The sequence below is a fragment of the Sus scrofa genome, chromosome 2 (assembly GCF_054392235.1).
Source record: "Sus scrofa isolate SSC_HxYL_T2T_F1_AM1 chromosome 2, Sscrofa_HxYL_maternal_Yorkshire_Landrace_v2.0, whole genome shotgun sequence".
Lineage (NCBI taxonomy): Eukaryota > Metazoa > Chordata > Mammalia > Artiodactyla > Suidae > Sus > Sus scrofa.
Window position 1 is genome coordinate 56,399,304 of NC_139384.1, and position 16,604 is coordinate 56,415,907.

A 16,604-nucleotide genomic window follows, 5' to 3' on the forward strand; every position below is an offset into this window, starting at 1 on the left:
CGCCGCTGGAAACCAACTCCAAACGTCTTCTCCTTCGCGGAGAAGGCTGATTTGGCCTGAAGAAGCCCTGTGTGCACTGGCCCTAGCAACCCCCCCAGAGCCAGCTCGGGAGGGCCCCACCTAGGGCCTAGCTCCGAAACCGCACAAAACGCGCTGCTAGGAGCTGCATTCTGCAAAGGGAAACTGGGCTCGGGGAACAAACCTCAGCCCCGATGCGGCTTGGCTCAGGAGCGCAGCGCCTGCCTGGTTCTCACCTAGCCCTAGGCTGCCCATAGGGCCAAGGAGGGTCTGGGCTGCCTCTGGCTCCGTGGGCACTGCTGCTTGGCTGGTGGTCTCCGCCGCTGGAAACCAACTCCAAACGTCTTCTCCTTCGCGGAGAAGGCTGATTTGGCCTGAAGAAGCCCTGTGTGCACTGGCCCTAGCAACCCCCCCAGAGCCAGCTCGGGAGGGCCCCACCTAGGGCCTAGCTCCGAAACCGCACAAAACGCGCTGCTAGGAGCTGCATTCTGCAAAGGGAAACTGGGCTCGGGGAACAAACCTCAGCCCCGATGCGGCTTGGCTCAGGAGCGCAGCGCCTGCCTGCTTCTCACCTAGCCCTAGGCTCCCCATAGGGCCAGGGAGGGTCTGGGCTGCCTCTGGCTCCGTGGGCACTGCTGCTTGGCTGGTGGTCTCCGCCGCTGGAAACCAACTCCAAACGTCTTCTCCTTCGCGGAGAAGGCTGATTTGGCCTGAAGAAGCCCTGTGTGCACTGGCCCTAGCAACCCCCCAGAGCCAGCTCGGGAGGGCCCCACCTCGGGCCTAGCTCCGAAACCGCACAAAACGCGCTGCTAGGAGCTGCATTCTGCAAAGGGAAACTGGGCTCGGGGAACAAACCTCAGCCCCGATGCGGCTTGGCTCAGGAGCGCAGCGCCTGCCTGCTTCTCACCTAGCCCTAGGCTCCCCATAGGGCCAGGGAGGGTCTGAGCTGCCTCTGGCTCCGTGGGCACTGCTGCTTGGCTGGTGGTCTCCGCCGCTGGAAACCAACTCCAAACGTCTTCTCCTTCGCGGAGAAGGCTGATTTGGCCTGAAGAAGCCCTGTGTGCACTGGCCCTAGCAACCCCCCCAGAGCCAGCTCGGGAGGGCCCCACCTAGGGCCTAGCTCCGAAACCGCACAAAACGCGCTGCTAGGAGCTGCATTCTGCAAAGGGAAACTGGGCTCGGGGAACAAACCTCAGCCCCGATGCGGCTTGGCTCAGGAGCGCAGCGCCTGCCTGGTTCTCACCTAGCCCTAGGCTGCCCATAGGGCCAGGCAGGGTCTTTGCTGCCTCTGGCTCCGTGGGCACTGCTGCTTGGCTGGTGGTCTCCGCCGCTGGAAACCCACTCCAAACGTCTTCTCCTTCGCGGAGAAGGCTGATTTGGCCTGAAGAAGCCCTGTGTGCACTGGCCCTAGCAACCCCCCCAGAGCCAGCTCGGGAGGGCCCCACCTAGGGCCTAGCTCCGAAACCGCACAAAACGCGCTGCTAGGAGCTGCATTCTGCAAAGGGAAACTGGGCTCGGGGAACAAACCTCAGCCCCGATGCGGCTTGGCTCAGGAGCGCAGCGCCTGCCTGCTTCTCACCTAGCCCTAGGCTCCCCATAGGGCCAGGGAGGGTCTGGGCTGCCTCTGGCTCCGTGGGCACTGCTGCTTGGCTGGTGGTCTCCGCCGCTGGAAACCCACTCCAAACGTCTTCTCCTTCGCGGAGAAGGCTGATTTGGCCTGAAGAAGCCCTGTGTGCACTGGCCCTAGCAACCCCCCCAGAGCCAGCTCGGGAGGGCCCCACCTAGGGCCTAGCTCCGAAACCGCACAAAACGCGCTGCTAGGAGCTGCATTCTGCAAAGGGAAACTGGGCTCGGGGAACAAACCTCAGCCCCGATGCGGCTTGGCTCAGGAGCGCAGCGCCTGCCTGCTTCTCACCTAGCCCTAGGCTCCCCATAGGGCCAGGGAGGGTCTGGGCTGCCTCTGGCTCCCTGGGCACTGCTGCTTGGCTGGTGGTCTCCGCCGCTGGAAACCAACTCCAAACGTCTTCTCCTTCGCGGAGAAGGCTGATTTGGCCTGAAGAAGCCCTGTGTGCACTGGCCCTAGCAACCCCCCCAGAGCCAGCTCGGGAGGGCCCCACCTAGGGCCTAGCTCCGAAACCGCACAAAACGCGCTGCTAGGAGCTGCATTCTGCAAAGGGAAACTGGGCTCGGGGAACAAACCTCAGCCCCGATGCGGCTTGGCTCAGGAGCGCAGCGCCTGCCTGGTTCTCACCTAGCCCTAGGGTCCCCATAGGGCCAAGGAGGGTCTGGGCTGCCTCTGGCTCCCTGGGCACTGCTGCTTGGCTGGTGGTCTCCGCCGCTGGAAACCCACTCCAAACGTCTTCTCCTTCGCGGAGAAGGCTGATTTGGCCTGAAGAAGCCCTGTGTGCACTGGCCCTAGCAACCCCCCCAGAGCCAGCTCGGGAGGGCCCCACCTAGGGCCTAGCTCCGAAACCGCACAAAACGCGCTGCTAGGAGCTGCATTCTGCAAAGGGAAACTGGGCTCGGGGAACAAACCTCAGCCCCGATGCGGCTTGGCTCAGGAGCGCAGCGCCTGCCTGGTTCTCACCTAGCCCTAGGCTCCCCATAGGGCCAAGGAGGGTCTGGGCTGCCTCTGGCTCCGTGGGCACTGCTGCTTGGCTGGTGGTCTCCGCCGCTGGAAACCAACTCCAAACGTCTTCTCCTTCGCGGAGAAGGCTGATTTGGCCTGAAGAAGCCCTGTGTGCACTGGCCCTAGCAACCCCCCCAGAGCCAGCTCGGGAGGGCCCCACCTAGGGCCTAGCTCCGAAACCGCACAAAACGCGCTGCTAGGAGCTGCATTCTGCAAAGGGAAACTGGGCTCGGGGAACAAACCTCAGCCCCGATGCGGCTTGGCTCAGGAGCGCAGCGCCTGCCTGCTTCTCACCTAGCCCTAGGCTCCCCATAGGGCCAAGGAGGGTCTGGGCTGCCTCTGGCTCCGTGGGCACTGCTGCTTGGCTGGTGGTCTCCGCCGCTGGAAACCCACTCCAAACGTCTTCTCCTTCGCGGAGAAGGCTGATTTGGCCTGAAGAAGCCCTGTGTGCACTGGCCCTAGCAACCCCCCAGAGCCAGCTCGGGAGGGCCCCACCTAGGGCCTAGCTCCGAAACCGCACAAAACGCGCTGCTAGGAGCTGCATTCTGCAAAGGGAAACTGGGCTCGGGGAACAAACCTCAGCCCCGATGCGGCTTGGCTCAGGAGCGCAGCGCCTGCCTGGTTCTCACCTAGCCCTAGGCTCCCCACAGGGCCAGGGAGGGTCTGAGCTGCCTCTGGCTCCGTGGGCACTGCTGCTTGGCTGGTGGTCTCCGCCGCTGGAAACCAACTCCAAACGTCTTCTCCTTCGCGGAGAAGGCTGATTTGGCCTGAAGAAGCCCTGTGTGCACTGGCCCTAGCAACCCCCCCAGAGCCAGCTCGGGAGGGCCCCACCTAGAGCCTAGCTCCGAAACCGCACAAAACGCGCTGCTAGGAGCTGCATTCTGCAAAGGGAAACTGGGCTCGGGGAACAAACCTCAGCCCCGATGCGGCTTGGCTCAGGAGCGCAGCGCCTGCCTGGTTCTCACCTAGCCCTAGGCTGCCCATAGGGCCAGGCAGGGTCTTTGCTGCCTCTGGCTCCGTGGGCACTGCTGCTTGGCTGGTGGTCTCCGCCGCTGGAAACCCACTCCAAACGTCTTCTCCTTCGCGGAGAAGGCTGATTTGGCCTGAAGAAGCCCTGTGTGCACTGGCCCTAGCAACCCCCCCAGAGCCAGCTCGGGAGGGCCCCACCTAGGGCCTAGCTCCGAAACCGCACAAAACGCGCTGCTAGGAGCTGCATTCTGCAAAGGGAAACTGGGCTCGGGGAACAAACCTCAGCCCCGATGCGGCTTGGCTCAGGAGCGCAGCGCCTGCCTGCTTCTCACCTAGCCCTAGGCTCCCCATAGGGCCAGGGAGGGTCTGGGCTGCCTCTGGCTCCGTGGGCACTGCTGCTTGGCTGGTGGTCTCCGCCGCTGGAAACCCACTCCAAACGTCTTCTCCTTCGCGGAGAAGGCTGATTTGGCCTGAAGAAGCCCTGTGTGCACTGGCCCTAGCAACCCCCCCAGAGCCAGCTCGGGAGGGCCCCACCTAGGGCCTAGCTCCGAAACCGCACAAAACGCGCTGCTAGGAGCTGCATTCTGCAAAGGGAAACTGGGCTCGGGGAACAAACCTCAGCCCCGATGCGGCTTGGCTCAGGAGCGCAGCGCCTGCCTGGTTCTCACCTAGCCCTAGGCTGCCCATAGGGCCAGGGAGGGTCTGGGCTGCCTCTGGCTCCGTGGGCACTGCTGCTTGGCTGGTGGTCTCCGCCGCTGGAAACCAACTCCAAACGTCTTCTCCTTCGCGGAGAAGGCTGATTTGGCCTGAAGAAGCCCTGTGTGCACTGGCCCTAGCAACCCCCCCAGAGCCAGCTCGGGAGGGCCCCACCTAGGGCCTAGCTCCGAAACCGCACAAAACGCGCTGCTAGGAGCTGCATTCTGCAAAGGGAAACTGGGCTCGGGGAACAAACCTCAGCCCCGATGCGGCTTGGCTCAGGAGCGCAGCGCCTGCCTGGTTCTCACCTAGCCCTAGGGTCCCCATAGGGCCAAGGAGGGTCTGGGCTGCCTCTGGCTCCCTGGGCACTGCTGCTTGGCTGGTGGTCTCCGCCGCTGGAAACCAACTCCAAACGTCTTCTCCTTCGCAGAGAAGGCTGATTTGGCCTGAAGAAGCCCTGTGTGCACTGGCCCTAGCAACCCCCCCAGAGCCAGCTCGGGAGGGCCCCACCTAGGGCCTAGCTCCGAAACCGCACAAAACGCGCTGCTAGGAGCTGCATTCTGCAAAGGGAAACTGGGCTCGGGGAACAAACCTCAGCCCCGATGCGGCTTGGCTCAGGAGCGCAGCGCCTGCCTGCTTCTCACCTAGCCCTAGGCTCCCCATAGGGCCAAGGAGGGTCTGGGCTGCCTCTGGCTCCGTGGGCACTGCTGCTTGGCTGGTGGTCTCCGCCGCTGGAAACCAACTCCAAACGTCTTCTCCTTCGCGGAGAAGGCTGATTTGGCCTGAAGAAGCCCTGTGTGCACTGGCCCTAGCAACCCCCCCAGAGCCAGCTCGGGAGGGCCCCACCTAGGGCCTAGCTCCGAAACCGCACAAAACGCGCTGCTAGGAGCTGCATTCTGCAAAGGGAAACTGGGCTCGGGGAACAAACCTCAGCCCCGATGCGGCTTGGCTCAGGAGCGCAGCGCCTGCCTGCTTCTCACCTAGCCCTAGGCTCCCCATAGGGCCAGGGAGGGTCTGGGCTGCCTCTGGCTCCGTGGGCACTGCTGCTTGGCTGGTGGTCTCCGCCGCTGGAAACCAACTCCAAACGTCTTCTCCTTCGCGGAGAAGGCTGATTTGGCCTGAAGAAGCCCTGTGTGCACAGGCCCTAGCAACCCCCCCAGAGCCAGCTCGGGAGGGCCCCACCTAGGGCCTAGCTCCGAAACCGCACAAAACGCGCTGCTAGGAGCTGCATTCTGCAAAGGGAAACTGGGCTCGGGGAACAAACCTCAGCCCCGATGCGGCTTGGCTCAGGAGCGCAGCGCCTGCCTGGTTCTCACCTAGCCCTAGGCTCCCCATAGGGCCAGGGAGGGTCTGGGCTGCCTCTGGCTCCGTGGGCACTGCTGCTTGGCTGGTGGTCTCCGCCGCTGGAAACCCACTCCAAACGTCTTCTCCTTCGCGGAGAAGGCTGATTTGGCCTGAAGAAGCCCTGTGTGCACTGGCCCTAGCAACCCCCCCAGAGCCAGCTCGGGAGGGCCCCACCTAGGGCCTAGCTCCGAAACCGCACAAAACGCGCTGCTAGGAGCTGCATTCTGCAAAGGGAAACTGGGCTCGGGGAACAAACCTCAGCCCCGATGCGGCTTGGCTCAGGAGCGCAGCGCCTGCCTGCTTCTCACCTAGCCCTAGGCTCCCCATAGGGCCAAGGAGGGTCTGGGCTGCCTCTGGCTCCGTGGGCACTGCTGCTTGGCTGGTGGTCTCCGCCGCTGGAAACCAACTCCAAACGTCTTCTCCTTCGCGGAGAAGGCTGATTTGGCCTGAAGAAGCCCTGTGTGCACTGGCCCTAGCAACCCCCCCAGAGCCAGCTCGGGAGGGCCCCACCTAGGGCCTAGCTCCGAAACCGCACAAAACGCGCTGCTAGGAGCTGCATTCTGCAAAGGGAAACTGGGCTCGGGGAACAAACCTCAGCCCCGATGCGGCTTGGCTCAGGAGCGCAGCGCCTGCCTGGTTCTCACCTAGCCCTAGGCTCCCCATAGGGCCAGGGAGGGTCTGGGCTGCCTCTGGCTCCGTGGGCACTGCTGCTTGGCTGGTGGTCTCCGCCGCTGGAAACCCACTCCAAACGTCTTCTCCTTCGCGGAGAAGGCTGATTTGGCCTGAAGAAGCCCTGTGTGCACTGGCCCTAGCAACCCCCCCAGAGCCAGCTCGGGAGGGCCCCACCTAGGGCCTAGCTCCGAAACCGCACAAAACGCGCTGCTAGGAGCTGCATTCTGCAAAGGGAAACTGGGCTCGGGGAACAAACCTCAGCCCCGATGCGGCTTGGCTCAGGAGCGCAGCGCCTGCCTGCTTCTCACCTAGCCCTAGGCTCCCCATAGGGCCAAGGAGGGTCTGGGCTGCCTCTGGCTCCGTGGGCACTGCTGCTTGGCTGGTGGTCTCCGCCGCTGGAAACCAACTCCAAACGTCTTCTCCTTCGCGGAGAAGGCTGATTTGGCCTGAAGAAGCCCTGTGTGCACTGGCCCTAGCAACCCCCCCAGAGCCAGCTCGGGAGGGCCCCACCTAGGGCCTAGCTCCGAAACCGCACAAAACGCGCTGCTAGGAGCTGCATTCTGCAAAGGGAAACTGGGCTCGGGGAACAAACCTCAGCCCCGATGCGGCTTGGCTCAGGAGCGCAGCGCCTGCCTGGTTCTCACCTAGCCCTAGGCTCCCCATAGGGCCAAGGAGGGTCTGGGCTGCCTCTGGCTCCGTGGGCACTGCTGCTTGGCTGGTGGTCTCCGCCGCTGGAAACCAACTCCAAACGTCTTCTCCTTCGCGGAGAAGGCTGATTTGGCCTGAAGAAGCCCTGTGTGCACTGGCCCTAGCAACCCCCCCAGAGCCAGCTCGGGAGGGCCCCACCTAGGGCCTAGCTCCGAAACCGCACAAAACGCGCTGCTAGGAGCTGCATTCTGCAAAGGGAAACTGGGCTCGGGGAACAAACCTCAGCCCCGATGCGGCTTGGCTCAGGAGCGCAGCGCCTGCCTGCTTCTCACCTAGCCCTAGGCTCCCCATAGGGCCAGGGAGGGTCTGGGCTGCCTCTGGCTCCGTGGGCACTGCTGCTTGGCTGGTGGTCTCCGCCGCTGGAAACCCACTCCAAACGTCTTCTCCTTCGTGGAGAAGGCTGATTTGGCCTGAAGAAGCCCTGTGTGCACTGGCCCTAGCAACCCCCCCAGAGCCAGCTCGGGAGGGCCCCACCTAGGGCCTAGCTCCGAAACCGCACAAAACGCGCTGCTAGGAGCTGCATTCTGCAAAGGGAAACTGGGCTCGGGGAACAAACCTCAGCCCCGATGCGGCTTGGCTCAGGAGCGCAGCGCCTGCCTGCTTCTCACCTAGCCCTAGGCTCCCCATAGGGCCAAGGAGGGTCTGGGCTGCCTCTGGCTCCGTGGGCACTGCTGCTTGGCTGGTGGTCTCCGCCGCTGGAAACCAACTCCAAACGTCTTCTCCTTCGCGGAGAAGGCTGATTTGGCCTGAAGAAGCCCTGTGTGCACTGGCCCTAGCAACCCCCCCAGAGCCAGCTCGGGAGGGCCCCACCTAGGGCCTAGCTCCGAAACCGCACAAAACGCGCTGCTAGGAGCTGCATTCTGCAAAGGGAAACTGGGCTCGGGGAACAAACCTCAGCCCCGATGCGGCTTGGCTCAGGAGCGCAGCGCCTGCCTGGTTCTCACCTAGCCCTAGGCTCCCCATAGGGCCAGGGAGGGTCTGGGCTGCCTCTGGCTCCGTGGGCACTGCTGCTTGGCTGGTGGTCTCCGCCGCTGGAAACCCACTCCAAACGTCTTCTCCTTCGCGGAGAAGGCTGATTTGGCCTGAAGAAGCCCTGTGTGCACTGGCCCTAGCAACCCCCCCAGAGCCAGCTCGGGAGGGCCCCACCTAGGGCCTAGCTCCGAAACCGCACAAAACGCGCTGCTTGGAGCTGCATTCTGCAAAGGGAAACTGGGCTCGGGGAACAAACCTCAGCCCCGATGCGGCTTGGCTCAGGAGCGCAGCGCCTGCCTGGTTCTCACCTAGCCCTAGGCTCCCCATAGGGCCAGGGAGGGTCTGGGCTGCCTCTGGCTCCGTGGGCACTGCTGCTTGGCTGGTGGTCTCCGCCGCTGGAAACCAACTCCAAACGTCTTCTCCTTCGCGGAGAAGGCTGATTTGGCCTGAAGAAGCCCTGTGTGCACTGGCCCTAGCAACCCCCCCAGAGCCAGCTCGGGAGGGCCCCACCTAGGGCCTAGCTCCGAAACCGCACAAAACGCGCTGCTAGGAGCTGCATTCTGCAAAGGGAAACTGGGCTCGGGGAACAAACCTCAGCCCCGATGCGGCTTGGCTCAGGAGCGCAGCGCCTGCCTGGTTCTCACCTAGCCCTAGGCTCCCCATAGGGCCAAGGAGGGTCTGGGCTGCCTCTGGCTCCCTGGGCACTGCTGCTTGGCTGGTGGTCTCCGCCGCTGGAAACCAACTCCAAACGTCTTCTCCTTCGCGGAGAAGGCTGATTTGGCCTGAAGAAGCCCTGTGTGCACTGGCCCTAGCAACCCCCCCAGAGCCAGCTCGGGAGGGCCCCACCTAGGGCCTAGCTCCGAAACCGCACAAAACGCGCTGCTAGGAGCTGCATTCTGCAAAGGGAAACTGGGCTCGGGGAACAAACCTCAGCCCCGATGCGGCTTGGCTCAGGAGCGCAGCGCCTGCCTGCTTCTCACCTAGCCCTAGGCTCCCCATAGGGCCAGGGAGGGTCTGGGCTGCCTCTGGCTCCGTGGGCACTGCTGCTTGGCTGGTGGTCTCCGCCGCTGGAAACCCACTCCAAACGTCTTCTCCTTCGCGGAGAAGGCTGATTTGGCCTGAAGAAGCCCTGTGTGCACTGGCCCTAGCAACCCCCCCAGAGCCAGCTCGGGAGGGCCCCACCTAGGGCCTAGCTCCGAAACCGCACAAAACGCGCTGCTAGGAGCTGCATTCTGCAAAGGGAAACTGGGCTCGGGGAACAAACCTCAGCCCCGATGCGGCTTGGCTCAGGAGCGCAGCGCCTGCCTGCTTCTCACCTAGCCCTAGGCTCCCCATAGGGCCAAGGAGGGTCTGGGCTGCCTCTGGCTCCGTGGGCACTGCTGCTTGGCTGGTGGTCTCCGCCGCTGGAAACCAACTCCAAACGTCTTCTCCTTCGCGGAGAAGGCTGATTTGGCCTGAAGAAGCCCTGTGTGCACTGGCCCTAGCAACCCCCCCAGAGCCAGCTCGGGAGGGCCCCACCTAGGGCCTAGCTCCGAAACCGCACAAAACGCGCTGCTAGGAGCTGCATTCTGCAAAGGGAAACTGGGCTCGGGGAACAAACCTCAGCCCCGATGCGGCTTGGCTCAGGAGCGCAGCGCCTGCCTGGTTCTCACCTAGCCCTAGGCTCCCCATAGGGCCAGGGAGGGTCTGGGCTGCCTCTGGCTCCGTGGGCACTGCTGCTTGGCTGGTGGTCTCCGCCGCTGGAAACCCACTCCAAACGTCTTCTCCTTCGCGGAGAAGGCTGATTTGGCCTGAAGAAGCCCTGTGTGCACTGGCCCTAGCAACCCCCCCAGAGCCAGCTCGGGAGGGCCCCACCTAGGGCCTAGCTCCGAAACCGCACAAAACGCGCTGCTTGGAGCTGCATTCTGCAAAGGGAAACTGGGCTCGGGGAACAAACCTCAGCCCCGATGCGGCTTGGCTCAGGAGCGCAGCGCCTGCCTGGTTCTCACCTAGCCCTAGGCTCCCCATAGGGCCAGGGAGGGTCTGGGCTGCCTCTGGCTCCGTGGGCACTGCTGCTTGGCTGGTGGTCTCCGCCGCTGGAAACCAACTCCAAACGTCTTCTCCTTCGCGGAGAAGGCTGATTTGGCCTGAAGAAGCCCTGTGTGCACTGGCCCTAGCAACCCCCCCAGAGCCAGCTCGGGAGGGCCCCACCTAGGGCCTAGCTCCGAAACCGCACAAAACGCGCTGCTAGGAGCTGCATTCTGCAAAGGGAAACTGGGCTCGGGGAACAAACCTCAGCCCCGATGCGGCTTGGCTCAGGAGCGCAGCGCCTGCCTGGTTCTCACCTAGCCCTAGGGTCCCCATAGGGCCAAGGAGGGTCTGGGCTGCCTCTGGCGCCCTGGGCACTGCTGCTTGGCTGGTGGTCTCCGCCGCTGGAAACCAACTCCAAACGTCTTCTCCTTCGCGGAGAAGGCTGATTTGGCCTGAAGAAGCCCTGTGTGCACTGGCCCTAGCAACCCCCCCAGAGCCAGCTCGGGAGGGCCCCACCTAGGGCCTAGCTCCGAAACCGCACAAAACGCGCTGCTAGGAGCTGCATTCTGCAAAGGGAAACTGGGCTCGGGGAACAAACCTCAGCCCCGATGCGGCTTGGCTCAGGAGCGCAGCGCCTGCCTGCTTCTCACCTAGCCCTAGGCTCCCCATAGGGCCAAGGAGGGTCTGGGCTGCCTCTGGCTCCGTGGGCACTGCTGCTTGGCTGGTGGTCTCCGCCGCTGGAAACCAACTCCAAACGTCTTCTCCTTCGCGGAGAAGGCTGATTTGGCCTGAAGAAGCCCTGTGTGCACTGGCCCTAGCAACCCCCCCAGAGCCAGCTCGGGAGGGCCCCACCTAGGGCCTAGCTCCGAAACCGCACAAAACGCGCTGCTAGGAGCTGCATTCTGCAAAGGGAAACTGGGCTCGGGGAACAAACCTCAGCCCCGATGCGGCTTGGCTCAGGAGCGCAGCGCCTGCCTGCTTCTCACCTAGCCCTAGGCTCCCCATAGGGCCAGGGAGGGTCTGGGCTGCCTCTGGCTCCGTGGGCACTGCTGCTTGGCTGGTGGTCTCCGCCGCTGGAAACCAACTCCAAACGTCTTCTCCTTCGCGGAGAAGGCTGATTTGGCCTGAAGAAGCCCTGTGTGCACAGGCCCTAGCAACCCCCCCAGAGCCAGCTCGGGAGGGCCCCACCTAGGGCCTAGCTCCGAAACCGCACAAAACGCGCTGCTAGGAGCTGCATTCTGCAAAGGGAAACTGGGCTCGGGGAACAAACCTCAGCCCCGATGCGGCTTGGCTCAGGAGCGCAGCGCCTGCCTGGTTCTCACCTAGCCCTAGGCTCCCCATAGGGCCAGGGAGGGTCTGGGCTGCCTCTGGCTCCGTGGGCACTGCTGCTTGGCTGGTGGTCTCCGCCGCTGGAAACCCACTCCAAACGTCTTCTCCTTCGCGGAGAAGGCTGATTTGGCCTGAAGAAGCCCTGTGTGCACTGGCCCTAGCAACCCCCCCAGAGCCAGCTCGGGAGGGCCCCACCTAGGGCCTAGCTCCGAAACCGCACAAAACGCGCTGCTAGGAGCTGCATTCTGCAAAGGGAAACTGGGCTCGGGGAACAAACCTCAGCCTCGATGCGGCTTGGCTCAGGAGCGCAGCGCCTGCCTGCTTCTCACCTAGCCCTAGGCTCCCCATAGGGCCAAGGAGGGTCTGGGCTGCCTCTGGCTCCGTGGGCACTGCTGCTTGGCTGGTGGTCTCCGCCGCTGGAAACCAACTCCAAACGTCTTCTCCTTCGCGGAGAAGGCTGATTTGGCCTGAAGAAGCCCTGTGTGCACTGGCCCTAGCAACCCCCCCAGAGCCAGCTCGGGAGGGCCCCACCTAGGGCCTAGCTCCGAAACCGCACAAAACGCGCTGCTAGGAGCTGCATTCTGCAAAGGGAAACTGGGCTCGGGGAACAAACCTCAGCCCCGATGCGGCTTGGCTCAGGAGCGCAGCGCCTGCCTGGTTCTCACCTAGCCCTAGGCTCCCCATAGGGCCAGGGAGGGTCTGGGCTGCCTCTGGCTCCGTGGGCACTGCTGCTTGGCTGGTGGTCTCCGCCGCTGGAAACCCACTCCAAACGTCTTCTCCTTCGCGGAGAAGGCTGATTTGGCCTGAAGAAGCCCTGTGTGCACTGGCCCTAGCAACCCCCCCAGAGCCAGCTCGGGAGGGCCCCACCTAGGGCCTAGCTCCGAAACCGCACAAAACGCGCTGCTAGGAGCTGCATTCTGCAAAGGGAAACTGGGCTCGGGGAACAAACCTCAGCCCCGATGCGGCTTGGCTCAGGAGCGCAGCGCCTGCCTGCTTCTCACCTAGCCCTAGGCTCCCCATAGGGCCAAGGAGGGTCTGGGCTGCCTCTGGCTCCGTGGGCACTGCTGCTTGGCTGGTGGTCTCCGCCGCTGGAAACCAACTCCAAACGTCTTCTCCTTCGCGGAGAAGGCTGATTTGGCCTGAAGAAGCCCTGTGTGCACTGGCCCTAGCAACCCCCCCAGAGCCAGCTCGGGAGGGCCCCACCTAGGGCCTAGCTCCGAAACCGCACAAAACGCGCTGCTAGGAGCTGCATTCTGCAAAGGGAAACTGGGCTCGGGGAACAAACCTCAGCCCCGATGCGGCTTGGCTCAGGAGCGCAGCGCCTGCCTGCTTCTCACCTAGCCCTAGGCTGCCCATAGGGCCAAGGAGGGTCTGGGCTGCCTCTGGCTCCGTGGGCACTGCTGCTTGGCTGGTGGTCTCCGCCGCTGGAAACCAACTCCAAACGTCTTCTCCTTCGCGGAGAAGGCTGATTTGGCCTGAAGAAGCCCTGTGTGCACTGGCCCTAGCAACCCCCCCAGAGCCAGCTCGGGAGGGCCCCACCTAGGGCCTAGCTCCGAAACCGCACAAAACGCGCTGCTAGGAGCTGCATTCTGCAAAGGGAAACTGGGCTCGGGGAACAAACCTCAGCCCCGATGCGGCTTGGCTCAGGAGCGCAGCGCCTGCCTGGTTCTCACCTAGCCCTAGGCTCCCCATAGGGCCAGGGAGGGTCTGGGCTGCCTCTGGCTCCGTGGGCACTGCTGCTTGGCTGGTGGTCTCCGCCGCTGGAAACCCACTCCAAACGTCTTCTCCTTCGCGGAGAAGGCTGATTTGGCCTGAAGAAGCCCTGTGTGCACTGGCCCTAGCAACCCCCCCAGAGCCAGCTCGGGAGGGCCCCACCTAGGGCCTAGCTCCGAAACCGCACAAAACGCGCTGCTAGGAGCTGCATTCTGCAAAGGGAAACTGGGCTCGGGGAACAAACCTCAGCCCCGATGCGGCTTGGCTCAGGAGCGCAGCGCCTGCCTGCTTCTCACCTAGCCCTAGGCTCCCCATAGGGCCAAGGAGGGTCTGGGCTGCCTCTGGCTCCGTGGGCACTGCTGCTTGGCTGGTGGTCTCCGCCGCTGGAAACCAACTCCAAACGTCTTCTCCTTCGCGGAGAAGGCTGATTTGGCCTGAAGAAGCCCTGTGTGCACTGGCCCTAGCAACCCCCCCAGAGCCAGCTCGGGAGGGCCCCACCTAGGGCCTAGCTCCGAAACCGCACAAAACGCGCTGCTAGGAGCTGCATTCTGCAAAGGGAAACTGGGCTCGGGGAACAAACCTCAGCCCCGATGCGGCTTGGCTCAGGAGCGCAGCGCCTGCCTGCTTCTCACCTAGCCCTAGGCTCCCCATAGGGCCAGGGAGGGTCTGGGCTGCCTCTGGCTCCGTGGGCACTGCTGCTTGGCTGGTGGTCTCCGCCGCTGGAAACCCACTCCAAACGTCTTCTCCTTCGCGGAGAAGGCTGATTTGGCCTGAAGAAGCCCTGTGTGCACTGGCCCTAGCAACCCCCCCAGAGCCAGCTCGGGAGGGCCCCACCTAGGGCCTAGCTCCGAAACCGCACAAAACGCGCTGCTTGGAGCTGCATTCTGCAAAGGGAAACTGGGCTCGGGGAACAAACCTCAGCCCCGATGCGGCTTGGCTCAGGAGCGCAGCGCCTGCCTGGTTCTCACCTAGCCCTAGGCTCCCCATAGGGCCAGGGAGGGTCTGGGCTGCCTCTGGCTCCGTGGGCACTGCTGCTTGGCTGGTGGTCTCCGCCGCTGGAAACCCACTCCAAACGTCTTCTCCTTCGCGGAGAAGGCTGATTTGGCCTGAAGAAGCCCTGTGTGCACTGGCCCTAGCAACCCCCCCAGAGCCAGCTCGGGAGGGCCCCACCTAGGGCCTAGCTCCGAAACCGCACAAAACGCGCTGCTAGGAGCTGCATTCTGCAAAGGGAAACTGGGCTCGGGGAACAAACCTCAGCCCCGATGCGGCTTGGCTCAGGAGCGCAGCGCCTGCCTGCTTCTCACCTAGCCCTAGGCTCCCCATAGGGCCAAGGAGGGTCTGGGCTGCCTCTGGCTCCGTGGGCACTGCTGCTTGGCTGGTGGTCTCCGCCGCTGGAAACCAACTCCAAACGTCTTCTCCTTCGCGGAGAAGGCTGATTTGGCCTGAAGAAGCCCTGTGTGCACTGGCCCTAGCAACCCCCCCAGAGCCAGCTCGGGAGGGCCCCACCTAGGGCCTAGCTCCGAAACCGCACAAAACGCGCTGCTAGGAGCTGCATTCTGCAAAGGGAAACTGGGCTCGGGGAACAAACCTCAGCCCCGATGCGGCTTGGCTCAGGAGCGCAGCGCCTGCCTGGTTCTCACCTAGCCCTAGGCTGCCCATAGGGCCAAGGAGGGTCTGGGCTGCCTCTGGCTCCCTGGGCACTGCTGCTTGGCTGGTGGTCTCCGCCGCTGGAAACCAACTCCAAACGTCTTCTCCTTCGCGGAGAAGGCTGATTTGGCCTGAAGAAGCCCTGTGTGCACTGGCCCTAGCAACCCCCCCAGAGCCAGCTCGGGAGGGCCCCACCTAGGGCCTAGCTCCGAAACCGCACAAAACGCGCTGCTAGGAGCTGCATTCTGCAAAGGGAAACTGGGCTCGGGGAACAAACCTCAGCCCCGATGCGGCTTGGCTCAGGAGCGCAGCGCCTGCCTGCTTCTCACCTAGCCCTAGGCTCCCCATAGGGCCAGGGAGGGTCTGGGCTGCCTCTGGCTCCGTGGGCACTGCTGCTTGGCTGGTGGTCTCCGCCGCTGGAAACCAACTCCAAACGTCTTCTCCTTCGCGGAGAAGGCTGATTTGGCCTGAAGAAGCCCTGTGTGCACTGGCCCTAGCAACCCCCCAGAGCCAGCTCGGGAGGGCCCCACCTAGGGCCTAGCTCCGAAACCGCACAAAACGCGCTGCTAGGAGCTGCATTCTGCAAAGGGAAACTGGGCTCGGGGAACAAACCTCAGCCCCGATGCGGCTTGGCTCAGGAGCGCAGCGCCTGCCTGGTTCTCACCTAGCCCTAGGCTCCCCACAGGGCCAGGGAGGGTCTGAGCTGCCTCTGGCTCCAGGGGCACTGCTGCTTGGCTGGTGGTCTCCGCCGCTGGAAACCAACTCCAAACGTCTTCTCCTTCGCGGAGAAGGCTGATTTGGCCTGAAGAAGCCCTGTGTGCACTGGCCCTAGCAACCCCCCCAGAGCCAGCTCGGGAGGGCCCCACCTAGGGCCTAGCTCCGAAACCGCACAAAACGCGCTGCTAGGAGCTGCATTCTGCAAAGGGAAACTGGGCTCGGGGAACAAACCTCAGCCCCGATGCGGCTTGGCTCAGGAGCGCAGCGCCTGCCTGGTTCTCACCTAGCCCTAGGCTCCCCATAGGGCCAAGGAGGGTCTGGGCTGCCTCTGGCTCCGTGGGCACTGCTGCTTGGCTGGTGGTCTCCGCCGCTGGAAACCCACTCCAAACGTCTTCTCCTTCGCGGAGAAGGCTGATTTGGCCTGAAGAAGCCCTGTATGCACTGGCCCTAGCAACCCCCCCAGAGCCAGCTCGGGAGGGCCCCACCTAGGGCCTAGCTCCGAAACCGCACAAAACGCGCTGCTAGGAGCTGCATTCTGCAAAGGGAAACTGGGCTCGGGGAACAAACCTCAGCCCCGATGCGGCTTGGCTCAGGAGCGCAGCGCCTGCCTGGTTCTCACCTAGCCCTAGGCTCCCCATAGGGCCAGGCAGGGTCTTTGCTGCCTCTGGATCCGTGGGCACTGCTGCTTGGCTGGTGGTCTCCGCCGCTGGAAACCAACTCCAAACGTCTTCTCCTTCGCGGAGAAGGCTGATTTGGCCTGAAGAAGCCCTGTGTGCACTGGCCCTAGCAACCCCCCCAGAGCCAGCTCGGGAGGGCCCCACCTAGGGCCTAGCTCCGAAACCGCACAAAACGCGCTGCTAGGAGCTGCATTCTGCAAAGGGAAACTGGGCTCGGGGAACAAACCTCAGCCCCGATGCGGCTTGGCTCAGGAGCGCAGCGCCTGCCTGGTTCTCACCTAGCCCTAGGCTCCCCATAGGGCCAGGGAGGGTCTGGGCTGCCTCTGGCTCCGTGGGCACTGCTGCTTGGCTGGTGGTCTCCGCCGCTGGAAACCCACTCCAAACGTCTTCTCCTTCGCGGAGAAGGCTGATTTGGCCTGAAGAAGCCCTGTGTGCACTGGCCCTAGCAACCCCCCCAGAGCCAGCTCGGGAGGGCCCCACCTAGGGCCTAGCTCCGAAACCGC